The sequence below is a fragment of the Mauremys mutica genome, chromosome 3 (genome assembly GCF_020497125.1).
Source record: "Mauremys mutica isolate MM-2020 ecotype Southern chromosome 3, ASM2049712v1, whole genome shotgun sequence".
Taxonomy (NCBI): domain Eukaryota; kingdom Metazoa; phylum Chordata; order Testudines; family Geoemydidae; genus Mauremys; species Mauremys mutica.
In genome coordinates, this window is record NC_059074.1 from 87,254,919 (window position 1) to 87,280,485 (window position 25,567).

The 25,567-nt window shown below is 43.4% G+C and overlaps 1 long non-coding RNA gene across 1 annotated transcript; it reads right to left on the minus strand.

The window, feature by feature from the left end:
• Positions 1-742: 742 nt before the first annotated feature.
• LOC123366346 lies at positions 743-25,567 on the minus strand. Its single transcript, XR_006578043.1, has 3 exons — positions 25,440-25,567; positions 2,477-2,564; positions 743-848 (listed from the first exon to the last, which is right to left on the minus strand). It is a non-coding gene; the product is annotated as an uncharacterized LOC123366346 (long non-coding RNA).

Sequence of the window (25,567 nt, forward strand, 5' to 3'; positions counted from 1 at the left end):
ACACACTATTTGCGTTTATAAGTATCCAGATCCAAATATAGCATAGAAACTCTAAATCTAAATGTGACTGTGCAGCCCCTGGAAGACTATTACTCTCCATATTTAGGGCAAAAGAAGGGGATAAAGATTTAAAGCAGTCTGTAAACAAAGCAGGAACTGGCAAAACATTCAAATGAGTGAAATGAAGGGACACTAAATGATAAGGTTTAAAAGTTCTTACTAACTGGCTTGTAAGAAACTACTAAACCCGATTCACATCCATGGAAGTGATCTACTGCTTCATAAAGTATTGCATTGACACAAGGGAGCTATAAAAGTCTTCCCACATGAAAGATGACACCAAATAAATACCACGACAGGCATTTGCTCTGTAATTCCTGGAACCTCAGTATTTATACTCTGCTTATAATGCAAGTAAATAAAAATGTATACTAGCATTCCACTAAAATATTGTGGGTACAAAATCCTCCAAAGATGTCCACCCATATGGACAGTGCAGAGAGCTCCTGGGGGGGTGTCATGGAGTATAAGGAAACAAAACTCATTTGTTATCCACATATGGGTTTTATACCTTTGTATTTAAATGGTTTATTTCTCTCCAAGGCTGTGTCAATTCCTTCAGAATGAGGGCCATGGTAACACTGAAATTGAATTTCTAATTCAATTAGGAGCTTACTGGGCTAACATGGTTTATGAGTGCTTAAAGAATAGCATACTTAGTCTCTGGAGGAGATGAAGAATGGGTCATTTCACTCAGCAGTGCTCCTCTTTCTGATTTAGGAGTGGGTAGTTGTACACATACAAAGGGACTGTGTGCAATTCTTCTTGGTCTACTTCATGGCTACTGTCTGCATACAAAGAAAAACCAGGTACATTCAGTCAGCATGACCTTTAATTTAGAAGCACACAAAAAAAAGAAATAACTGAAGTAAATTCATCATAAAAGAGCACACCATGTTTGTGTGTCTCCTCTGCACTCAGGTGAACATGCAGTGGCTTTATATTTACTGCAGAGTATTGACGTATTTAAGTGTCCCAGTTACAAAACTGAACATAGCCCAGTTACACTGTCATAAAGCTTTTGTGGTATGATTGGAGGGTGGTGGGGAGGGGTTAAAAAACCAAAGGAAAATGGAAAGGATCTTTCACCACTCAGTGTAGATGTTGAGGGCATTCTGGAGGAAAATATCCAAATACAGTTTATTACGGATTGGCACAGAACGGCTGAGTATAAAATGATGCCCTGAAACTAATAGTTTTTTTTAACAAATGCCTACTTGAAATATAATTATGAAAAATTGAATTTCTGCTAGCCCCAAAGAATGTACTGGATAGTGTGTGACACCACATGCATTCAACTGCAAGGAATGAGTTTGAAGCCCCTGAAATAACTCTTAAGATGTTCTTTTTTTAAAAGAACAGAATATTGAACTTGTCCTCTTTCCTCTGTCCTTGTGCCAATCAGACACACTACACCTCCAACCTGTCCAATTCATACCTCCCTTTAATCATGTTCTCTCTAGTGAGTACAAATGTAGTATATCTGCTATTTCTGCATAATAATAAGTTGTCTCTGATCTTTTCTCATCTGTGGCTCTTCTGCCTCTGCTTCTATTTCCCTGACATCATCTCTGTTTTACAGTGTGTAAAACTGGGCATAGTAGTAGTCAAATGTGCTACCAACAAGCCACATACCATGAGCTGGAATCATTTCTTCCAGCTTGTGTTCTGGGCCCCAGTGTCTACATCCTAGCACGGTATTTGCTGTGTGACTGCAGTAATACATTTTGCTGACAGTTTCATTGTTCTGTCTGTTTACTCTGTTATCACTCCCAGATCCTTTCCCTCACTATGCTGAATGTGACCATTGAATGTATATTTTCTCTGACTGCTTCTAACACCAAAACTCATAACCTTACACCTGCCTAAAATGAAGCTGATAAACATAAACCACTGTTCAATGCCCAGAAAGAATTAAATGCTTGGCATAGATCTTTATATTCAAATAATACCTAGAAACCTTCATCTTCAACACCCTTTACAAGTATTAACAAAGCAGTCTTCCCAGTACCACATCAGGTCACAATTAAGAACTATGAGGCACACAACAAGCAGAGCTGAGGATAAAATTTCCCTTAATCTCAATCTTGTAATTCAATATTTGTATGTCAATAAATAAATGTGCAAAACCTGTGAGATCATGCTATGCTTGTGTGGGAACAAAGTACCTTTGGATCCAAAACGACCAGTGAAATACCTTAGTCAGCTGCAAGTCGGAGTTGTGAAGTTAAGCAGTTTGCCTACCCTAGGCTGCAAACCTCTTGAAAGGGTCTTTTTTGATTGGGTCCCTCTTCTCTACGTTATTTGCTGATTGATTTTATTTTATTTTTTTTATTCTACAAACTCAGCTGGCCTATTGCTCTTACTTTCCTCTGTCCTTATTTCTCCTTGCTCAGAAAGTTGGTGAATATCTTACCCAAGAGCAAAGCACTTCACTTCATGTGCAAAGCAGGGGAGCAGTAACTGATGCTTCCATCAATGAGTGCCTGGCTGGAGAAAAACACCTGGAAGAGAGTAGAGGAATTATCTATTTAAAATAAATTAAATACTTCAATATAGATGAGTGACGTGAGAGGAAAGATGACAGTTTTCCTTCTTTTAGATATAATGGTCCCCTGAATTCTTCTCTTTAGTGCTTTTTGCTATTTCCCACTTTCTTCCTTCACCCTTAGCCTTATGCTAGGTGGTCCTACCTCCTGGTTGAAGAAAGATATAATTTCATCGAGATATAATCTATCTAAATCTTGTCAGTGCTGTTGTATAGCAACCTGTCTGCAAGGGTCACTACAAAGTAATCCAAGCAGTGTTTGGAATGGAAATTCCAAGTAGGAGGCATGACCTTGCATCTCTTCAGCCACCCCCAATCACAATCAGCCTGAAGATCTCCCATGTCTCAAGCCATGGGAACATAAACTGAACTCCTGACTTTAACATGGACTCTGAGTTTCATCATCCTATTTTCTGATGTGAAAATATCAGGGGTGCGGGGAGTAAGAATAATAAATATTTACTAATCCTACAGTTGCATGTGGTCTTTACTGCTTTCCTTTCATTAATTTATTCTCTTCTCCTTTCATTTCTCCTTTTTCTCCATACTCTTTTTCATTTTCCATCTTCTATTATTCTTACCCTCTTACTTTGTGTATTTCACCATTGTCTTCCAAAATTCCCACCTCTAATCCTTCCCTCGAGCCCCTTCTTTCTGTCTAGCCTTACACTATTTTCATGCCAGATCTGCCTGACAATTTGTCTGAGATGCTGAACTCTCTCTTTGCACTTCACTTGATTTCCAGCCTCCAAAACTTGTCACTGAATCTTCTTCTGAGGACCCCACCACAAAACCCTCAAAGAACAATAAAACCCCCAACCACATTATTTGTGCCTGCATCTGTTCCCTCCTATCTCAAAAAACCCAGTCACATGTACTCCCTCAAGTTTCTTGTAAAAGAATACCTCTGTTTGGTTTCCCCGATATCTGTGCTTCTCATTAGTCTACTCCCACCCCACTAAACAAAAGTTCTGTGTCTCCTCAGATATCATCCTATCCATCTTCCACACACCCACAAACATTCCCTCCTGTCCCTCAGTGCTTTACCCTTGCCCTGTTCTGACTTCACCCCAGAATTTCTGGGGATCCAAAGAGGTGCATACTGCAGAGAGGGCCTTGCCATCCTATCATCAGAGCAGGAGAGTTTGCTCTCATCCTACCCCATTTTGGGACAAATAGTGCTGCCAGCAGACCACAGCACATGCCCTTGCCCTGTGGATGGCTCCAAGGGATACAGGGGAAGCTCCCTGTTCCTCCTCCTCCTTACCTTGCACATTCATAAAGGGCCAGAGAGAATCTAGTTCATTGTGATAAATAGCTACATGCCTGTGTACAGCCACTTCTTTCTCAACAAGCAAATAATCCATAGGCTGAGTTCATAACCTTTTTTCTTATTTAGAAATTATGACTGTACTTCAATTGGGTGTATTCATATTGGGCTCCAAATATGAGTCTCAGTGCAGATAAGATCACATCAATTATGTCATCAGTTTAGCAGAGTCAGGATTATTTTGTTCTTGTTTGTCTGCAGTTAGAATCGCCTCTTTATGAATACCAGAGTTGGCCAGAAAATGAAAAACATGTTTCAGGAACATTTCTCTGAAGTGGTTTCTCCATTTTTCATCAAAATTACATCTTGATGGAAAATTTCTGACCCGCTTAAGTAGATATGCAAAAATATTGGGCCAAATTAATCCCTGGTGTGCTTACTTTTGGTGTATTCCATTTTAGAAAGTAGAAGATCCAAGACATTCAGGATGTTGGAAGACAGTATACGTGGTATTATTGAAATACAGCTCCATAGTGATTTTATTGCCATATGCTGAATAGACAAAACACACTGGGGAATTAGTTTAAATCACTGTAGCTCCAGCAACTCTACACCAGCTCACATCTGCTGAGGATTTGTCCCATGTGCTGTAGGTTATACAACAATAAGGTGTGTTTTGGCAACAGCAATGTAGTCTGGAGCAGTGACCATGGGGCTGTGGTTCAAAAACTCCTGGATTTCTACATCAGGCCCTTCCTTCTCATGTGTCCTTGGCCCAGTCACTTCATTTGTTTGTGCCATTTTTCCCATTTACAAAATGAAAATAGCAGTATATACTTATCTATCTCATGGGTGTGTTGTGAGGGTCAGTTAGCTATTGTCTGCACTTTTAACATGTGAACTGCTTATTAGTTTTACATTTAATATTAAAACAAATGTCTTTGGAATTTAAAAAAAAAGCTTTGGTTCAAAATGATGCTTTACATCAATGTTTTTTTTTATGGACAGGTAAATATAATTTTTTTCAAGGAACATAATGTTAGGATATTTTGAAGTGTATTTATCAGGTGTATGAATCTGGTTCAGAAATACAGTAATGGTGTAAACTTCCTAAAGTTTTTGAAGCAGTTTACAGCATGCCAATCACTTTATTCTAAGCGCCAAAGAGTCCTGTGGCACCTTATAGACTAACAGATGTATTGGAGCATGAGCTTTCGTGGGTGAATACCCACTTCGTCAGACGCATGTGGTGGAAATTTTATACCTGCCTCTGGAAATTTCCACCACATGTGTCTGATGAAGTGGGTATTCACCCACGAAAGCTCATGCTCCAATACGTCTGTTAGTCTATAAGGTGCCACAGGACTCTTTGCTGCTTTTACAGATTGGGACTAACACGGCTACCCCTCTGATACTTCATTCCAAGTCACACTTGGTTTTCCCAGCAGACTGTCTGAAGTTGCTAGGCTCAAGAAGAAGAGAACTTGGTTCTTTTCAGAAAAGTCTGGATTAAAGCAGGTTCTTTCCCCTGCTGTCTGTTGTCTTTTGTCTGGTGTCACAGTAAGAGACACAATAATGTGTCAAATAATGCCATAGGTTTTCTCCAGTATTCAGGTTGGCCTAATTATTTTTCTGGGCAATAAAGATGGAAAGAAAAGTAAACACATTTTACATGCAGAATTTAAATTTGTTTTCTTAATCCTTAATTATTTTAAATTTTCTGCTTTCCCCAATTTTAAACAGCAGTAATAGACAGGCGGGTTGGGGAGAAAGGAGAGAGGGAAAATAAATCCTTAGAATCATAGAATATCAGGGTTGGAAGGGATCTCAGGAGGTCATCTAGACCAACCCCCTGCTCAAAACAGGACCTAATCCCCAACTAAATCATCTCAGACAGGGCTTTCTCAAGCCTGACCTTAAAAACCTCTAAGGGAAGAGATTCCACCACCTCCCTAGGTAACCCATTCCAATGCTTCACCAACCTTCTAGTGAAAGTTTTTTTTCCTAATATTCAACCTAAACTTCCCCCACTGCAACTTGAGACCATTACTCCTTGTTCTATCATCTGGTACCACTGAGAACAGTCTAGATCCATCCTCTTTGGAACCCCCTTTCAGGTAGTTGAAAGCAACTATCAAATCCCCCCTCATTCTTCTCTTCTGCAGACTAAATAATTCCAGTTCCCTCAGCCTCCCCTCATAAGTCATGTGCTCCAGCCCCCTAATCATTTTTATTGCCCTCCGCTGGACTCTTTCCAATTTTTCCACATCTTTCTTGTAGTGTGGGGCCCAAAACTGGACACACTACTCCAGATGAGCCCTCACCAATGCCGAATAGAGGGGAATGATTACGTCCCTCGATCTGCTGGCAATGCCCCTACTTATACAGCCCAAATGCTGTTTAGCCTTCTTGGCAACAAGGGCACACTGTTGACTCATATCCTGCAGAAAAGGACCTAGGGGTTACAGTGGACGAGAAGCTGAACTGCTGCCTAGCCACTCAGTCCCTAGTCTATAGCAGGATTTTTCCTGGGATTTTTCCTTACTAAATGCAGACTCTGCACTTGTCCTTGTTGAACCTCATCAGATTTCTTTTGGCCCAATCCTCTAATTTGTCTAGGTCCCTCTGTATCCTATCCCTACCCTCCAGCATATCTATCACTCCTCCCAGTTTAGTGTCACCTGCATACTTGCTGAGAGTGCAGTCCACACCATCCTCCAGATCATTAATAAAGATATTGAACAACACTGGCCCCAGGATCGACCTTTTGGGCACTCCGCTTGATACTGGCTGCCAACTAGACATGGAGCCGTTGATCACTACCCGTTGAGCCCAACGATCTAGCCAGATTTCTTTCCACCTTTATAGTCCATTCAAAATGAAGCAAAGAGATTTGCCCAATTCCAAAGGATGTGAGCTTTGGGGCCAAATCATAGTTAAAGCAAAAAGAAAAAGGGATGTGTGTACTGGCCCAAGATACTGTCTCAAATATTGCAGCTAGTTAAGAGTTTGCTTTCACTGTAGGCTTCTGAGATGGGGAAGCCTTTACAATATTTTCTTTAAATTGTAAGCATGCATAAAAGGGATTCTTGCTGCAAGAGTACAGGAATCCTTCCTTACAGGGCCTCATCTCTGCTCCCCTTTCTATCAGTTCTTGGGGAAGGAGGCTACCCCCATTTTGTTGCGATCACCCTGCCTACCGTGTTTGTTGGGGGTGTACTAATTTGTTGTTTCTTTAAAAGTTATCACTGCCCCCAATGTTTCTAATGATCTGTAAATGTGCATAGCATAGCCAGATCAGATTCATGTTGGCTGGGCCCCAACTGAGTGAATATTGTTTAGAGAAGCTGAAAAACTAGGTTCAGGCTCAGTGCAAATAGCATTGCTCTCTTTGGTCTTAGAGTATAATTTGTAAATTGATGGGCATGCTTCAGAGCGATCACAAACTAGAAAATTCTCAGAGCCTGCTTTCTGAACCTGTCAACGTAAAAATAGACTTAAGGCTGGAGTCATAAAATTTAACAAGCACATTAATTCAAATGTGTACTTCAGACATGTTAATATCCTTTTATATTACTGGAGTTAGAATATCATACTCTACACTGACTGAAAAGCACTAATTGATTTAAGCTTTTTAACCTCTTTTGGTGTATATTTTGTTTACAGTGATGTTGGTCCCAAGATATGAGAGACCAGGTGAGCTAGTATCTTTTTTATTGGACCAACTTCTGTTTGTGAAAGATACAAGGTTTTGAGCTCCACACAGCTCTTTGGAGCTCGAAAGTTAAGAACATAAGAATGGCCATGCTGAGTCAGACCAATGGGTCTATCTAACTCAGTATCCTGTCTTCCGACAATGGGCAATGCCAGATGCTTCAGAGGGCAATTATCAGATGATCCATCCCCTGTCATCCACTCCCAGCTTCTAGCAGCCTGAGGTTTAGGGAGACAGAGAGAATGAGGTTGCTTCCCTCACCATATTGGCTAATAATCACTAATGGACCTATCCTCCATGAACTTAGCTAATTCTTTTTTTTTTTTTTTGTACCCAGTTATACTTTTGGTTTTCACAATATCCCCTGGCAACAAGTTCTATAGGTTCACTGTGCATTGTATGAAGTATTTCTTTTTGTTTGTTTTTAAACCTGATGCCTGTTGATTTCATTGAGTGACCCTTGGCTCTTGTGAAGAGGTAAATAACACTTCCCTATTCACTTTCTCCATGATTTTATAGACCTCTGTCATATCGCCCCTTAGTCGTCTCTCTTCAAAGCTGAACAGTCCCAGTCTTTTTAATTTCTCTTCATATGGAAGCTGTTCCATACCCCTAATCATTTTTGTTGCACTTTTCTGTACTTTTTCCATTCTAATGGATCTTTCTTGAGAGGGGGAGACCACAGCTGCACACAGTATTCAAGGTGTGGTCGTGCCAAGGATTTATATAGTGGCATTATGATATTTTCTGTCTTATTATCTATCCCTTTCCTAATGGTTTCTAATATTCTATTGCTTTTTTGATGCAGCTGAACACTGAGCAGATGTTCCCAGAGGACTATCCACAATGATCCAAAGTCTCTTTTTTTGAGTGGTAACAGCTAATTTAGAGCCCATCATTTTGTATGTATAGCTGGGATTATGTTTTCCAATGTGCATTATCAACACTGAATTTCATCTGCCATTTTGTTGTCTGTTCACTCAGTTTAATGAGATCCCTTTGTAACTCTTTGCACTCAGCTTTGGACTTATCTTTCTTGAGTAATTTGTAGTGTCTGCAAACTTTGCCATCTCACTGTTCACTCCCCTTTCCAGATTATTTATGAATATGATGAACAGCCCTGGTTCCAGTACAGTTCCTTGGAGGGACCCTGGTATTTACCACTTTCTATTGTGAAAATGGATCATTTATTCCTACCTTTGTTTTAACCAGTTACTGATCCGTGAGAGGATCCTCTCTCTTAACCCATGACTGCTTACTTTGCTTGTCTTTTTCACCAACAGAAGTTAGTCTAATAGAAGATATTACCTCACCCACCTTGTCTCATTCATTTTATGTTGTTTTTCATTTTAATTTGTGTTGTTTTGCATTTGCAAAACACTTGGGGATCTGATACCCTTAATGTCTGTAGCATGGTTGTTATGTGTTATAGATGGTTAGAAATTGCTGGTGGTCCCTGGATCCCAAATCTATATGCGAGTCAGTTCAGACACCATTTTTCCTTTAAAAACTTGGATCATTTTAATGAACCTTGGATGGTCAACTAATTCCCATAGAGAAGAACATTGTTTATCCCTTCTTTGCAGAATATTTATGCTCCCATTTTCAGACAGTTGTCTGCTCTTTGGCCTTCAGGTTGAAAAATGCTCTGCAAGATTTAACACAATATGTTCTTGATTTCACTCTGTTTCTTTACTTTCAAATGAATAATTTTCATCTGCCTTTCACTCAGGCAGGCTCCGAGCCGGGGACACTCGATCTGGGGGCCGCCCCACAAGGCTCACAGAGCCACCTGCAGGTGCCACAGGGCAGCTGCCCCCCAGCGCCGCAGCCGGGGCTGGGCAAAGCGGCCTGAGCCACCCAGCGATTGCGGCAGGGTGGCCAGAAGCAGCAGCAGGGCCAGAGAGGGTGGGGCGCTGCCGTGAGGGGCCCGCAACCCACTCTCCGGGGCTCCGCTCCCTGTGGGGCTACCGTGTCCTAGCTCTTCAGCCCCTTGCAGGGGTGGTTCCCCAGCTCTGCCCTCCCGAGTCCCGGCCAGTCCTGGAGGCGGGAGCCCTGGCTGGAGGGACCCTGGGCTGAGGCATAGCCTGGGAGCCCTGCTGCTTACCCCGACCCTGCCTGCACTGGACCGGCTGGAGGTGAGGGGGAGCAGGTGGAGTCAGCACTGGTGGCGGGGGAGCCCAGGGCTGGGGCAGCAGGAGGTGGGTGGGTGATTGCCCAGGGCTGGGGTGGGGGGCAGCCAAAACTTTTTTTGCTTGGGGTGGCAAAAAACTTAGAGCCAGCCCTGATGAGACCACTTAAAAGCCTCATTAAATGCTTCCTTCTTAACTCAGAGTCTAAGTGCTTATCCAACATCACTTTGCAAAGATAATGGAGTGAGGATGAAAATATTCATCTAATAAACATAATATCCTGTGATGATTTCTTTTCATTTTTTACTTTCTACAATTTTCCCATACAGTAACATTTTTCATGTTACAGTAAACCATAAGGTGGATGCATTACTGGTTGGAAAATCATTCTCAGAGAGTAGTTATCACTGATTCAGTCATGCTGGAAGGGCATAATGAGTGTGGTCCCACAGGGATCGGTTCTGGGTCCAGTTCTGTTCAAAATCTTCCTCAGTGATTTAGATAATGGCATAGAGAGTACACTTATAAAGTTTGCGGATGATACCAAGCTGGGGGGAAGGGTGGTTGCAAGTGCTTTAGAGGATAGGATTAAAATTAAAATTAAAATTGATCTGTACAAACTGGAGAAATGGTCTGAAGTAAAAAAGATGAAATTCAATAAGGATAAATGCAAAGTACTCCATTTAGGAAGGAACAATCAGTTGCACACATACAAAATGGGAAATGACTGCCTAGGAAGGAGTGCTGTGGAAAGGGATCTGGGGGTCAAAGTGGATCATAAGCTAAATATGAGTCAACAGTGTAACTCTGATGTTTGCTTTTTTTGCAACATTCTGGGATGTAATAGCAGAAGAATTGTAAACAAGACACAAGAAGTAATTCTTCCGCTCTACTCCACACTGATTAGGCCTCAACTGGAGTACTGTGTCCAGTTCTGCGTGCCACCTTTCAGGAAAGATGTGGACAAATTGGAGAAAGTCCAGAGAAGAGCGACAAAAATTATTAAAGGTCTAGAAAACATGTCCTATGAGGGAAGATTAACCAAACCCAGTTTTTTCAGTCTGAAGAAGAGAAGACTGAGAGGGGACATAACAGTTTTCAAGTACCTAAAAGGTTGTTACAAGGAGGAGGGAGGAAAATTGTTCTCATTAACCTCTGAGGATAGGACAAGAAGCAATGGGCTTAAATTGCAGCAAGGGCAGTTTAGGTTGGACATTAGGAAAAACTTTCTAACTGTCAGAGTGGTTAAGCACTGGAATAAATTGCCTAGGGAGGTGGTGGAATCTCCATCTTTGGGGATTTTTAAGAGCAGGTTAGACCATCTGTCAGGGATGGTCTAGATAATACTTAGTCCTGCCTTGAGTGCAGGGGACTGGACTAGATGACCTCTCAAGGTCCTTTCCAGTCCTATGATTTTAAGAAAGAAAGGTTTTCATTTTAATTCATTTCATTTTTCTCTATAGGTTTTAACTGATGGAAAGAGATAATAATAGGAGATATACCAATCTCCTAGAACTGGAAGGGACCTCGAAAGGTCATCGAGTCCAGCCCCCTGCCTTCACTAGCAGGACCAAGTACTGATTTTTGCCCCAGATCCCTAAGTGGTCCCCTCAAGGATTGAGCTTACAACCCTGGGTTTAGTAGGCCAATGCTATCCCTCAGCACTTTTTATGTGTAAGTTATTAGTTACACTAAGTAGAGCCAATCTGAATGTCAAATATTTGTTCTCTCTGAGTCTTCATTTTTAGACACACAATGTATACAATAATTCTTTACCAAAAACAAAGTGTCTTGATATTCACCAGGTTCTTGGCTCTCACCCACATATTACTGTAGTTCTATTGTTAGAGAGTTACATTATTACATTTCTTATAGCGCTGTGTGTCCAAAAAGCAAGAACACATTAGCTTGATGACTCTGGGTATGGTTTCCTGAGTCAATACTACTACTTTAGCAGTGACATAGTAGCAGACAATTGCATAATGAAGCTGTCTGTCTTTATTTACACAATGTATTTTTGTATTCACTAGGCCAGAAAGAATAGTTCTGTGTAGCAGCTGTCATTGTATTTTTTGCTTATCTCTGTCTGGTCTGCCAATGTTGTAATTCACCAGCTGACACCCGCCTTGGCAGAGGCCAAGTGCAGTTATTCAGTGCCAAAGCAACTACAGTGCTCTGAACTCTGACACAATTCATCTTGGTTCTAGTTAGCAATGGGGGATTCTTTTGGCCTTTTTACTGTTCTGTCTATACACTTCATGACCATTTGGGGTGCAGTGAAAGTGATTGCTGGGAAACAGTTGCAGCTCTGTTACACACCATGGAAACAGGCCGTAGGGGAGGAAGACAGGGCCAGTTGTAAAGACTGGTGGCAAGAGGCTGGAGGTCTGGAAAAAGAAATTCCTGCTTGTTCAATTCTGCAAAATTGGAAGGGTCAGATCATCAGATGGCAAAAGACTCATTAGTGTTCAACTCACTCTATCGTGAGGGTTAAAGTTTAATGTTTGGCACTTCTGATTGTGGCCTTATCCTGTAACCCTTATTAGGCCAGGAAAACTGTCATTGAGTCTGTTGAGAGTGTTGACCAAGTCAGGACTTGAGCTGGGAAAATACACTAAACAGTGAATCACAAATATTCTTGCAAATAATGCCTGCCAATTCACATGCCTGTCATGTTTTACCCCTTTCATTGGTGTTCTCAGGAACAGTCATGCAAAAGGCTTTGTTTTGTTTTTCACTGAATGTTCATAGAAAGCAATACAGTCTGAATATGTATTTGCTATAAGTGCTCCTAAAATCTGCTGTTCATGGTGTAATCTGTATCTCACTCTGTGCCTGCTCCTCAGAGGATGTAAGACTATTACTACTGCCAGTTATGCATCCAAAAGCTTGTCTATGTGAGAAAATTGCACTTAATCAATCATGCAAAGAACAGAAACTTTAGTTCTGTGAGCCATTATTCAGCCCTAATGTCTCCATGCTGTAGATACCAGCAGAGCTGTCTGGCTGGGCCAGGCTCCATAGCTGTGGGGGCTAATCAAACCAAAATTGATCTGTCCCCTTGTAGCAGAGTATGGAATCCACTGGGAATGAAAACCTATCCTGGTGATCAGAGGGAGAGGACAGTCCCCAACAATCTCCTACTTCTGTTCCATGATACCGCCTGTTTGATTAAATCCGAGGATCTCATCTGGTTCCTCTCTTTCCCTCTGGGTGGTTCCCAGGTGTGTTACTGTCACCCCAGGGCTTCAATAACTTCCATGGGGAAGAAAAGGATCAGCCTTGCCTAATGTTAATCAAGGTGCTATGGAGTTAACGTGTTTGAGCTCTCTCATCCTGAGCAGCTCTTAGGGTCATGACTGTGAAGAAGATGGGGAACACCCTACCCACATTCCCAACTGACCTTTAGGGGTTGATGTGGAGGCACTTTACATGGTGTTGATAAGGAGCTATGTACAGAATTTGTCCCTCTGTTATTAAATACTGTGTGTTGCATTCCAAGGGTATGTCTACACTGCAATGAAACACCCTCCGCTGGCCCATGCCAGCTGACTTTGGTTATGGGACTCAGGCTATACGATTGCTGTGTAGATGTTTGGGCTCAGACTGAGCCTGGGCTCTGGGACCCTCCTCCCTTACAGGACCCCATGGCTCAGGCTCCAGGCCAAGCCTGAACATCTACACTGCAATTTTATAGCCCCTCAGCTTGAGCACTGTGAGCCCAAGTCAGCTGACATGGGCCAGCCACAGGTGTTTTATTGCAGTGTAGACATTCCCTACGACAAATAAAAACAAGAGACAAGACAACTGCCAGCATCAAAACCATCAGCAGTAGCAAGAACAAAATGATTGCATAAAAATATTGATAAATATTCTTTACTGCTACTGCAAAAGCCATGTGATGCTTTAGTGCTACCATGCAGTGTGATCAGTAACTGAGAAATTAGGATTGGGGGAAAGTGTGACCCATGAACCTCTTGATGCCAATTGTCAGTGGTCACGGGATGCAGAGGGTTTTGCAGGGATTCCTTGGGTCAGATATATGCACATTACATTCTCCAAAGGATGGCATGTCAGGTATTTATCAAGAGCCAGTAGCTGTCATAATCATTTCAAAATGATATTTAAGGAGTTAGGTATCTATACTGGAAATTTCATTCTCAAAGCCTTGGAGTTAAAGCAGGTAGCCAAGAAGTGACCTGTCTTAAATAGGTTCCTTTCAAGCAGCAGGTAGCAGGTGCTTTTTTTTCCTCTTTGGTATTGTGTATTCTGTGTCTCACAACAGCCACATGCTGAGTAAAAGATTGCAAAATCAACAAGAAAGGAGCCACAGGAAAAAAATAATCAGCAGAGGGAGTTCTGTTTATGAAAAAGAACAAAAAACTGTCATTCTATATCTAAGGGTACCAAGAGACACTCTGAATTCTTCACCTAGGAGACAAGCTGACAGCATGACTTGTCCTATAAAAAAGGGATCAGAGCCTGCCTGGTTGAAAAGCGCTGCTGAGCAGTACTTCATTAGACATGATTGTATCTAGTTAAATAAGTCTAGGTTCTAGAATGTGAGTTATGGTTTTATTTCACATGTACTCCTTTGTTTCCAATACTGCTCCTTGCTATCACTCAAATCTCTCTACTTTGCTAAATATATTTTTACTTGATTTCACTGTACATATATCTAAGCACAGTGTGTTAAGTGAAGAGGTGCTCTGTAGTATAACTGGGAAGCTGGGGTGCACTATTCCTTTGGGAACAGCAAATCTGTGAATAGAGTGGCTGGTGGACCAAAAGCTGGACATTCCAGTGAGAAGGGCAGAGGGCTCAGATATTGGAGTGTGCCAATCACCAACCTGCAGAGTCATAGGCATAGAGAGGAGTCCTTCAGTTGCCCGTGGCTGGCAGAGTTGGCTGACTCCAAGCAGGCACAGATGAGGCTGCCTCATGCTAAGCGCAGGTGGCAGCAAGGTGTCTCACAGCCTGTGTACTCCCGGGAGTACTAAATGAAGCACAAAAAATATGAATGTGTTTTATGTTAAGGGTGATCCAACCTTTTCAATGCTGTGGGCTGGTTGCTGGTGTTGCAGAGGATGCTGTTTTGCAGAGAGTGCCACAAAGAGGATGCCATTTCATAGAGTGTGCTGACTCACCCTCATAACCTTGCATGGTCACACCAGTGGGGGTGTGCCCATCAGGGGCAGCTCTAGGTATTTTGCCGCCCCAAGCACGGCAGGCAGGTTGCCTTCGGCGGCTTGCCTGCGGGAGGTCCCCGGTCCCGCAGATTCGGTGGCATGCCTGCGGGAGGTCCGCCGAAGCCGCGGGACCAGCGGACCCTCTGCAGGCATGCCACCGAAGGCAACCTGCCTGCCGCCCTCGCGGTGACTGGCAGAGCGCCCCCCATGGCTTGCCGCTCCGGCACGCGCTTGGTGTGCTGGTGTCTGGAGCCGCCCCTGGTGCCCATTCCGCCTCAGTGACCCTTCCCAGCTGCAGTGAAGCCAGACAGATGACGGTGCTGAACAGATGATGTCTGGACTGCAAGGTAAGTGCCCTAAGTGGCTGGGGGTTATGATGAGCTTGGGCTTGCTTTTTGGACTTTTGCAGCTTTCTTTTTCTTTTTATGTCATCTTTTGGAGATTTGGGGGCTTGTTGTGGAAAAAATAGCAACCTGATGCCTCAGGGAGCAGGGATCATGGGGCCTGTAGGGCTGCATGCAGCTGAAAATTGTTCAGGGGCTGGATAGAATCATCCCACCGCTGGATTTAGCTGCCAGTTGGACCACCTTGTATGCTTAAGGCTGTACTTTTATCAGAGCTGTCACAGCTGGATTCCATGATTTTCCATATATTCTAAAAAATATCTTTGACTTTTTGGGATTCTTCTGCCCACTTCACCACAATGTTTCCTAAAAAATACCATAATAAAACCACAGCCCTATATATGATTATGATAAATACTGAGGTTGCTGCTTTTGCCATTGGAGATATCATCAATTTGGACCAAATCAAGAGAATTGGAGGACAAATTTACCTCTTCATTTTGTTGGCACTTGGGGTGAAATTCCTGATAACATTAAATAAAATATCCTAGTCTCAGGAGAGGCACCTGGAGACCATCAAAAGTACTTTAAGAGGGGGAAAAATGGATAACAGACACCTTCAAACAAAAGTTCCTCTGGCATGTGCACTCTTTCCAATGATTTCTGACCTTGTTTCTCCTTCCCAAAGGCATGGAGCCCAATTTTTGTGGCAGGCCTTTGCAAGAACTGCTGACTTCCTACATGCCAAAATAGAGATAAATGGTTTATGGTTTCCTTGGGGCTATGCTGGAAGCTTTGAATAGTGAAATTAACCAAGTTGAAGAACATATGGAAGAATTCGGGAAATGGAAATAGAGATGAGGTGGGGAGGGGAGGGGGGATGAGGCGTTAACAGCCCTGAAGGACTTGGAGTTTTGGCAGCACATTTTCACTTTATTTTTGCTGCCCTCAGAAAGATGATTAGAGAGGAAGCATAGAAGAGAAAAAATCTGAAATTCAAGGAGTAATGCAGATCATTGAGACACTATTAAGATGAATGAAAATGTATTGTCTAAAGCACTGATCTGTAAGAGGAATCTGTAGATACTGAAAGATGATGTAGAATCCTGACAACATCAAGGAAACTAAACAGTAATAAGTCACCAGGACCAGATGGTATTTGCCCAAGAGTTCTGAAGGAATTCAAATGTGAAATTGCAGAACTACTAGCCGTAGTTTGTAACCTATCATTTAAATCAACTTCTGTACCAAATGACTGGAGGATAGCTAATGTGATGCCAATTTTTTAAAAGGTGATCCCAGCAATTACAGGCCAGTAAGCCTGACTTCAGTACTGGGCAAACTAGTTGAAACTATAGTAAAGAACAAAATTGTCAGACACATAGATGAATATAATTTGTTGGGGTAGAGTCAACATGATTTTTGGAAAGGAAAATCATGCCTCCACCAATCTACTAGCATTTTTGAAGGGGTCAACAAGCATGTGGACAAGGGGGATCCAGTGGATGTAGTGTACTTAGATTTTCATAAAAGCCTTTGACGAGGTCTCTCACCAAAAGCTCTTAAGCAAAGTAAGCTGTCATGGGATAAGAGGGAAGGTCCTCTCATGGATTGGTAACTGGTTAAAAGATAAGAAACAAAGGGTAGGAATAAATGGTCAGTTTTCATAATGGAGAGAGGTAAATAGTGGTGTCCCCCAGGGGTGTGTACTGGGACCAGTACTATTCAACATATTCATAAATGATCTGGAAAAAGAGGTAAACAGTGAGGTGGCAAAATTTGCAGATGTTACAAAATACTCAAGATAGTTAAGTCCTAAGCAGCCTGCAATGAGCCACAAAAGGATCTCACAAAACTGGGTGGCTGGGCAACAAAATGGCAGCTGAAGTTCAATGCTGATAAATGCAAAGTAATGCACATTGGAAAACATAATCCCAACTATACATTTAAAATGATGGTGTCTAAATTAACTGTTACCACTCAAGAAAGAGATCTTGGAGTTATTCCGGATAGTTCTCTGAAAACATCCAGTCAACATGCAGCGGCAGTCAAAAAAGTGAATGTTGGGAATCATTAAGGGATAGATAAGACAGAAAATATGATATTGCCTCTATATAAATCCATAGTATATCCATATCTTGAATACTGCATGCAGCTGTGGTAGCCCCATCTCTAAAAAAAAATATTGGAATTGGAAAAGGTTCAGAAAATGGCAACAAAAATGATTAGGGGTATGGAACGGCTTCCGTATGAGAAGAGATTAATAAGACCTGGGACTTTTCAGCTTGGAAAAGAGATGACTAATATGATAGAGGTCTATAAATCATGACTGCTGTGGAGAAAGTAAACAGGGAAGTGTTGTTTACTCCTTCTCATAACACAAGAACTAGAAGTCACCAAATGAAATTAATAGGCAGCAGGTTTAAAACAAACAAAAGGAAGTATTTCTTCACACAATGCACAATCAACCTGTGGAAATCTTTGCCAGAAGATATTGTGAAGGCCAAGAGTATAACAGGGTTCAAAAAAGAACTAGATAAATTCATGGGGGATAGGTCCATCAATAGCTATTACACAGGATGGGCAGGGATGGTATCCCCAGCCTCTGTTTGCCAGAAGCTGGGAATGGACAATGAGTTGGATCACTTGCTGATTAACTGTTCTGTTCATTCCCTCTGGGGCACCTGGCATTTGCCACTGTCGGAAGACAGTATTATGGGCTAGATGGACCTTTGGTCTGACCCAGTATGGGCCATTCTTATGTTCTTATGAAAAGGGGCTTTGACTCTAAAGTGACAAGGATAAACATCTTACATATAGCAAAAATGGGACAAATTCAGGTGCCCAACAGTTACTTTCCTCCCATTTTCAGTCCCATTACCCAGGACAAGAGAAAATAGCTAAACATTGGCATGCAGCAGTTATTCTCCACTCTACAGAGGAAATTTTACAAGGCTAAAATGTACATAGCATAGACAACATAGTCATATATGAAGCACAGGACAAAAGTGAAGAAAGAGACAAATATGGGATTAGGTAAGTGGACTTTTGGCTCTGTCTGCATCCCTATAAACATTTAGGCAAAACACTCTAAACACCCACCTTTCACATTAGCCACAGCCCTTAACAAGGGATGATGTGGAAGCTCCCCTCCCCCGACCTCAGGAGTAGCTCTGGGATACACTGCAACTCAGACACACCTCTAACTCATAATTCATCCCCAGCTTCCTCTTTGCTCCTGGGGGTAGCAGTTTACTGCTGGCGTACAATACCCTGTTCTGCCCTGTGGTGGCTCCAACTACTCTGTCAAGCAAGCACAGTGAGTGGAGCAAAGGATCCAGCCATTCCTGCCCACCTGCCCTAATGAGAGAACAAGTAGGTAAGTAACTATACATACTCCTACACACAGATGTAAGAGTCTTATGCTCTCTCAAACCTTTGCACAAGGACAACGTCTGAATCAAAATCTAGCCCAGGGATCAGCAACCTTTGGCACGCGGCCCATCAGGGAAATCTGCTGGCAGGCCAGGATGGTTTGTTTACTTGCAGTGTCCGCAGGTTCGGCTGATTGCAGCTCCCACTGGCCACGGTTTGCTGTTCCAGGTCAATGGGGGCTGTGGGAAGCGGCGGCCAGCACATCCCTCGGCCCACGCTGCTTCCCATAGCCCCCATTGGCCTGGAACAGCAAACCACAGCCAGTGGGAGCTGCAGTCAGACGAACCTGCAGACACTGCAGGTAAACAAACCGTCCTGGCCCACCAGCGGATTTCCTTGATGGGCTGCATGCCAAAGTTTGCTGATCCCTGCTCTAGCCCATAGAGGCTGCTGTTCACCTGGTGAATTCTGAGTTCAAACTGTTGTTCAGTAGAAAGTCTCCTGTGGCTGGTCACATATAGACACCATTCCTAAGTCTGGTGAACCAGAGAACCCAGTATGGACTTGTTCCTGTGTCTAAGAACCAGTGAAACTTGAACTCTGCTGAGTAAATGTGAAAAGTAGGTTCATTTCAACTCAAACCTGTTTGAACTTCAGGGCCTGCAAACACATTCAAACTGCTTCTCATATACCAGCGTTGTGACTAATAGGATGGTGGCAGACCATCTTTAGGCTTTGGGCCAGACCCTTAGTTGCTTTAAATCAGCATAACTCCACTGGATATCAGTGCTTAACAAGAAGCACCTCCTCTCTCTCAACAGCTACGCTATCTCTGACCAGCACCACAGCAAGACTTTCATGGGACTATATGTATTCACGCCAGCTGAATATCTGGGCCATTCTCTGTTAGAGAAGTTCAAGCAGGACTAGTCACAGTGCTTGTCTTTAGAGGTGTTCTTTCTAAGGTATTATCCAGTAAATGAGAGAGAAACAACAGCAGAAATGGAGATGACAGCATGTCTCTGATTTAGGATGTTGGTCCAGTAAACCTTAAAAGCCTGTGAAATCTGGGGTTGCAGGTTTCTTCATGTTTTTCTCAGTTTTTACTACATTGTAGTGGAGACTGAAACTGTGGAGAACTGGGGAGCAGAGACTTTGCAGAGTTCCAGAAAGCACAGGAATGACAGGAAATGTGTGAAAAAAACGGAATTGGGAAAGTTGTGAGGGAAGCTGGCTACAAATGGTGGTAGCCTGGCTGCTGATCAAGTAGCTTCTTATTAAATAGTGATATGAGCTATGAACACAGTTGGGCTCAATCCTCAGTTGGTGTCAATCAGTAAAGCTTCATATTTCTGTTGTGTTGATCTGGCTCAGGTAGTTCACTAAGGCTCTGCAGGCCAGGCAGCCTATTGGGTATGTCTACAAGGCCTGCAGCCATGAGCGTCTAGCCTAGGTTGCCAGACTTGGGCTCGTGGGACTCACTATCATGCTAAAAATAGCTCTGTAGACATTGCAACTCTGGCTGGAGCTCAGGCTCTGAAGCCTGGGGATGGGGGTGGGAGGGTGGGCATCAGAACCCACACTGCAGCCCAAGCCACATCTTAGAAGCTCTGTCTACACAGCTATTTTTAGTGTGTTAGCATGAGCCCTGCAAGGCCAAGTCTGGTGACACAGGTTCCCTGCTGACACTGACTGTGTAGACGTACCCATTGCAGCTTTAGAATGAAACAAACAAAGAAGCCTGCCAAATTCACTTTGCTTGTGTTGTAAAGACCTGGCAGTGAGTAGGGTGTGCCGTGGAGCCACACTCGTCAAGTAGAAGCTCCAAGTGCATCGTGAACTGGACCACCCTCCACAAGGTTACAGAATGTGCTCCTCTCTATTGCCAAACAACTGTGGCACCGACTGTGGACAGCGTCATCATCCCGTCCTATTTTATCTATGTTACTATAGTGATGAGCACAGTATAATCTCGAGTACCTTCCAGTAGTGTATTAAGTAAAGTGACTAACATATCTCATGTGGTTTGTTCTCTCATCTCCCCCCAGGGGCACAATAGCATGTGCAGTGGGTTGTTTCAGTGTGTGTACTGGGGGGTGAGGTGGGCGGGCATCTTGATTTGCTTTTTTTGTTGTTGTTCTTTTAATATATATGTTGCAAAATGTTTATATTTACAGAGGTCAGGTTGAAGACATGTGCTGTGCCCTTCAAACAGAAGGTGGTGACCTTTGTGAAGGTCGTTAGTTCCTGGGGGAGTTCATTCTGCAGGCTTGGTCTGTCAGCTGCTCTTGGGGGCAGTCTCTCTAGAGAGCTCAGATTTTTTCCAAACTGGTCTCCCTCTATTCATTTCCAGTTAGCCCACTCCATCAACTTTGCCTAAATGAGTCAATCAGCCCATAAAGGAAGATTGCAAGCCGTGGAGTTTATCTCCCTGTCCATTTTTTAGAGGCAACGTGGTGAAGGGATGTTGTCTTTCCTCTATCCCAACCTTCTCTGCCTCCTCATTGCTCTCTGTCTCCATGACCAGCTGTCCTGCCAGCTGTGCTGAGGTGAGATCAGCCTGACTGCCTGTCAGCAGGGAAGATTCTTCTCTCCCTTCTGCCAGTGCTCAGTAGGGGGTTTGTAACCCCATTGCAGGCTGGCACCTGAGAAAATTGCAGCACAGATAAGCTTTTCCTGGATTGTGGAAAATTCCATTGTGTCAAAGGGGTGTCGCTGGTTAGCCCAGTCTTCATCTCCCCACAGCTTTAGTTGATTTTTTTTAGATACTTTGAGCCCAAGCCATTGAGTGGCTTGAGGATAAGGACTGAGGCCTTGAATTTTATTTCATATTCTATGGCAGGGGTGGCCAACCTGAGCCTGAGAAGGATCCAGAATTTACCAATGAACATTGCCAAAGAGCCACAGTAATATGTCAGCAGCCCCCCATCTGCTACCCCACCTCCAACCCTCAGCACCTCCCCCTCCCTCCCCACGCCTCCTGCCCACCACAATCAGCTGTTTTGCATTGCACAGGAGGCTCTGGTGGGGACGGGAGAGGAGCAAGGGCATAGCAGGCCTGGGGGAAGGGGCAGAAGCCTTTGGGGAAGGGGTGGAGTGGTGGCAGGACCTGGGGCAAAGCAGGGGGTTGAGCAGTGAGAACCCCACAACACATTGGAAAGTTAGCATCTGTAGCTCCAGCCTTGGAGTCAGCGCCTATGCAAGGAGCCGCATATTAACCTCTGAAGAGCCACATGCGGCTCCGGAGCCATAGGTTGGCCACCTCTGTTCTATGGGAAGCCAGTGCAGAGAACAGGGGACAGGTGTGATGTGCTTGCAGTGGCCTGTTTTGCAGGGGAGAGGTGCTGCAGTGGCCTGAGCTAGTTTCCGAAGGGCTGATGCTTTGTGGTCATTGCTGTAGACCAGATAGAAGGTGGCAAAGACATGTATAACTGAGGTCTGGTCGTTATCCGTCATGATGGGACAGAATCGTCTAGCCAGCTAGAGATGATAGGAAGCATTACTTGCAGATGCTGCTGTGTGAGAGCTTAGTGTCAGAGAAGAAGAAGTGCATCTGAAGAAGTGGGTATTCACCCACGAAAGCTCATGCTGCAAAACGTCTGTTAGTCTATAAGGTGCCACAGGATTCTTTGCTGCTTTTACAGAACCAGACTAACACGGCTACCCCTCTGATAGTGTCAGAGAGGAACCCAAGAACACTCCTAAACTACAGCTACACTGACCCATTGTGGGTGTGCTGTTTCAGCCAAAAGAGACTGCGCCATGGCTGCAAACTCTTCATGACCATGGTTCCACATATTTCCCAGCCTTTTTGAGCTGCCTTGAATCCTATAGGGTAACACGGGAAAGTCCCTGCATAAAAGAGAGCATAGGTACTGCAATTATGGTTGGACTCTGCATAGAAGGCAAAGAATAGACTGTTAACATCCCCCTCCACCTATTCGTCCAGGGCCAGATGCAGCCTTCCCCTTTATGTGCCAAAAATCCTAGAAACCAAAGAAAAAATGCTTTTAATTTACTTTGCCTTCTATGCAGTTTGTGATGCTGCAATGAAATCAGTCAATGACCAATGTGCATTCTTAGGGTGACATTGTGAACACCCTACTCACACTGGTGGGCAGTTCCTGACACAAGCAGTGCCATAGATGTCAAGCCTTGAAGACTCAAAGGCAATGGAATGATGACTGTTCACAATCTGCATCTCACACAGTAGTAATCATTTTGTAGCTTTCTCTGCAGCTAACAGACATCCTCCTTTAAAAACACTACAGTACCAACCCTGGTACTCTCAGAGCAAAACCATGTTTAAAGTGTCAAATATTATGTTAGCAGTTTCTTCTTCCTTTTTTCCATCCCCTCTAAATGCTTTCCCCCATGCCAACCAGCTGATGGGAATCTTTGTAAGTGGCAGGCTTTACTAAACTAGATGTGTTTTTTAAAACAAAACAAAACTGCAACTCCCTGGTAAATTTCATCAAGTGCAGATCCCAGTATTTGCTGACTTACTGAAATATTCACACCTTAAATTAGAGATTAAATGTCAAGACGTCTGCAAAAACAAGTTAAATGTTGTCTTTGGGATCAGTACCTTCCTTACAAATCATCCTTTTTTCACCATCAAATGTTTTATATATGGTTATTTACTGCCAGCTGTTCATATTAAGAATTACAAAGATTCACAGGGTACTGTGAGTGTGTGGTAGGTAATAAATCTGCCAAAGATTATGGAGGTTTATGTACTTTAACATACTGTGATGTGACCTTAATCTCTGTAAGTCTAAAGAAAAAAAGAAATTCTGCCTCTTTATAAAAGATCCATTATCTACTTGTAGATAATGCTGTTTGCAATTTAATTCTGATGTCAAACCTTATTTTTCCTGAAGGATATTTGGCATGTAGCACAGAAAGATATAGCAGAAAATATGTCTTGTGTTGTAATAAAACAGAACCAAATATTTATGATGTGATGAAAAATCTCTACAGCATCTTGAGAAAGGTTCATTTAAAAAAAAAGATTCACAAATGATGACTAATGCATGTTAATAAAAACTGTAATTTTACAAAATTATGAACATATGAAAGTATCAGGACAGAAGGTCTTATTTGTTTGTGCTGTTTCCTGAAGATAATTCAGAATGTGGATTACTTCTGGTTTTCTGACTTCCAGACTTAAAGTAAATAAGTACCCCCAGCAATGGTGAATAATGCAGGCCTAATTCCCAAAGCATTTTGCAAAATAACATATGATGGTGCAACTCCTAAAAGCAGTTTAAAGATAACAGTCATGAGAGGGGCTGAGTGAAATGGGCAACATTCATACAGGAGTTGAAAAACAATGGGGGCAAATACTGATGCCTGTATTCCATTTTTTCTCAGTCTAAACTCAGGCAACTTCACTGTCAGTTTGCCAGAATAAGGATTTGGCCTCATGTTCTGTCACTTCTGGTATGACTGCTGGCCATTTTACTCAGATCATCTCATGGTAGCTGGCAGTCTCTAGATGAATGGTTAGGAATCCATATTATATTTTCTGTATACCATTCTGTTAGAGCAGAGATGGGCAAACTATGGCCCGCGGGCCGGATCCGGCCCTTCAGGGCTTTGGATCCGGCCCGCGGGATTACCCCTGGTGGTGCTGCAGGCCCGGCGCTGCTCTCAGAAGCAGCCCCCGGGCCGGGAGGCAAAGGGCTCCATGTGCGCACGCAGAGCCCTCTGCCCCCCCCCACCCAGGGGCTGCAGCACTTCCTGGAGTGGCGTGGGGACAGGGCAGGCATGCAGGGAGCCTGCCCTGGCCCTGGTGTGCGCCACTGCCACCCCGGAGCCACTTTAAATAAGCGGCACCGGGCTGGAGCTCAAACCCCTCCTGCCCCCCGCCCCCCCAACTTCCTGCCCTAAGCCCTCTGCCTCTACCTCGCACCCCTCCTGCACCCAACTCCCTGCCCTGAGCCCCTTTCTGCACTCCTGTGCATTCCAACCACCTGCCCTGAGCTCCCTGCTGCACCCTGCACCCCGTGCACCCCAACTCCCTGCCCTGAGCCTCATCCTGCACTCCGCACCCCTCCTGTACCCCAACCCGCTTCCCTGAGCCCCCTCTTGCACTCTGCACCCCTTCTCTGCCCCAATCCCTTGTCCTGAGCCCCTTCCTCCACATCCCGCACTCCACCCGCCCTGCCCCGGCCCTGCATACAATTTCCTCACCCAGATGTGGCCCTCGCCCCAAAAAGTTTGCCCACCCCTGTGTTAGAGTGTGTGATTTCCCATTGAATGAATAGCTCATTGTAAGTCCCAGAGATAGATGCCCTTACTCAATTCAAATTAAACTGCACCTTCCTTAATGAGTGGTCCCAACTATTTCCATGGGACTACTCGTACTGTAAGGTACTACTTGGCATTAGTAAGAGAGGGCAAATCTGGCCACAGAAGTTGACATTTGGAATAATGGGATGGCGGTATCTTCAATTTTTATCTCTGTAGAAGAAACTTAATAAAGTGGTTTTTTGCTAACCTGCAGCTGATATGTCCCCTATTTATTTGTCTATTGCTCCTAGCTTAACAATTAGCTTTCTTGTCTATTGAATTGTGTAAAATATATTTTTATTCTATAACATCTTAAAAATCAATGATACTCCGGTACATTATTAATATTTCATAGAGAATTCAGCCTCTCCTTGAACTCTGCTGTGATTGTGATGATACGACCCAACAAAACTGAAATCTAAACAAAACCAAATATTTTCCTCCATTGCTTGTGCTTTTTTTTGAAAACATACTCCCCAGTAGTACGCAGGGTGAAATGTAACTTCTACCTCTCAGCTGTAGTTTATCCCTTGGGGTATCAACACTGATGATGGTTGTGATGGGGTCAAGCAGGCCTTCTCTGTCCCCTGATAGAGGCATCAGCACCCTGACACTGCCCTGATCAAAGAAAACCCAC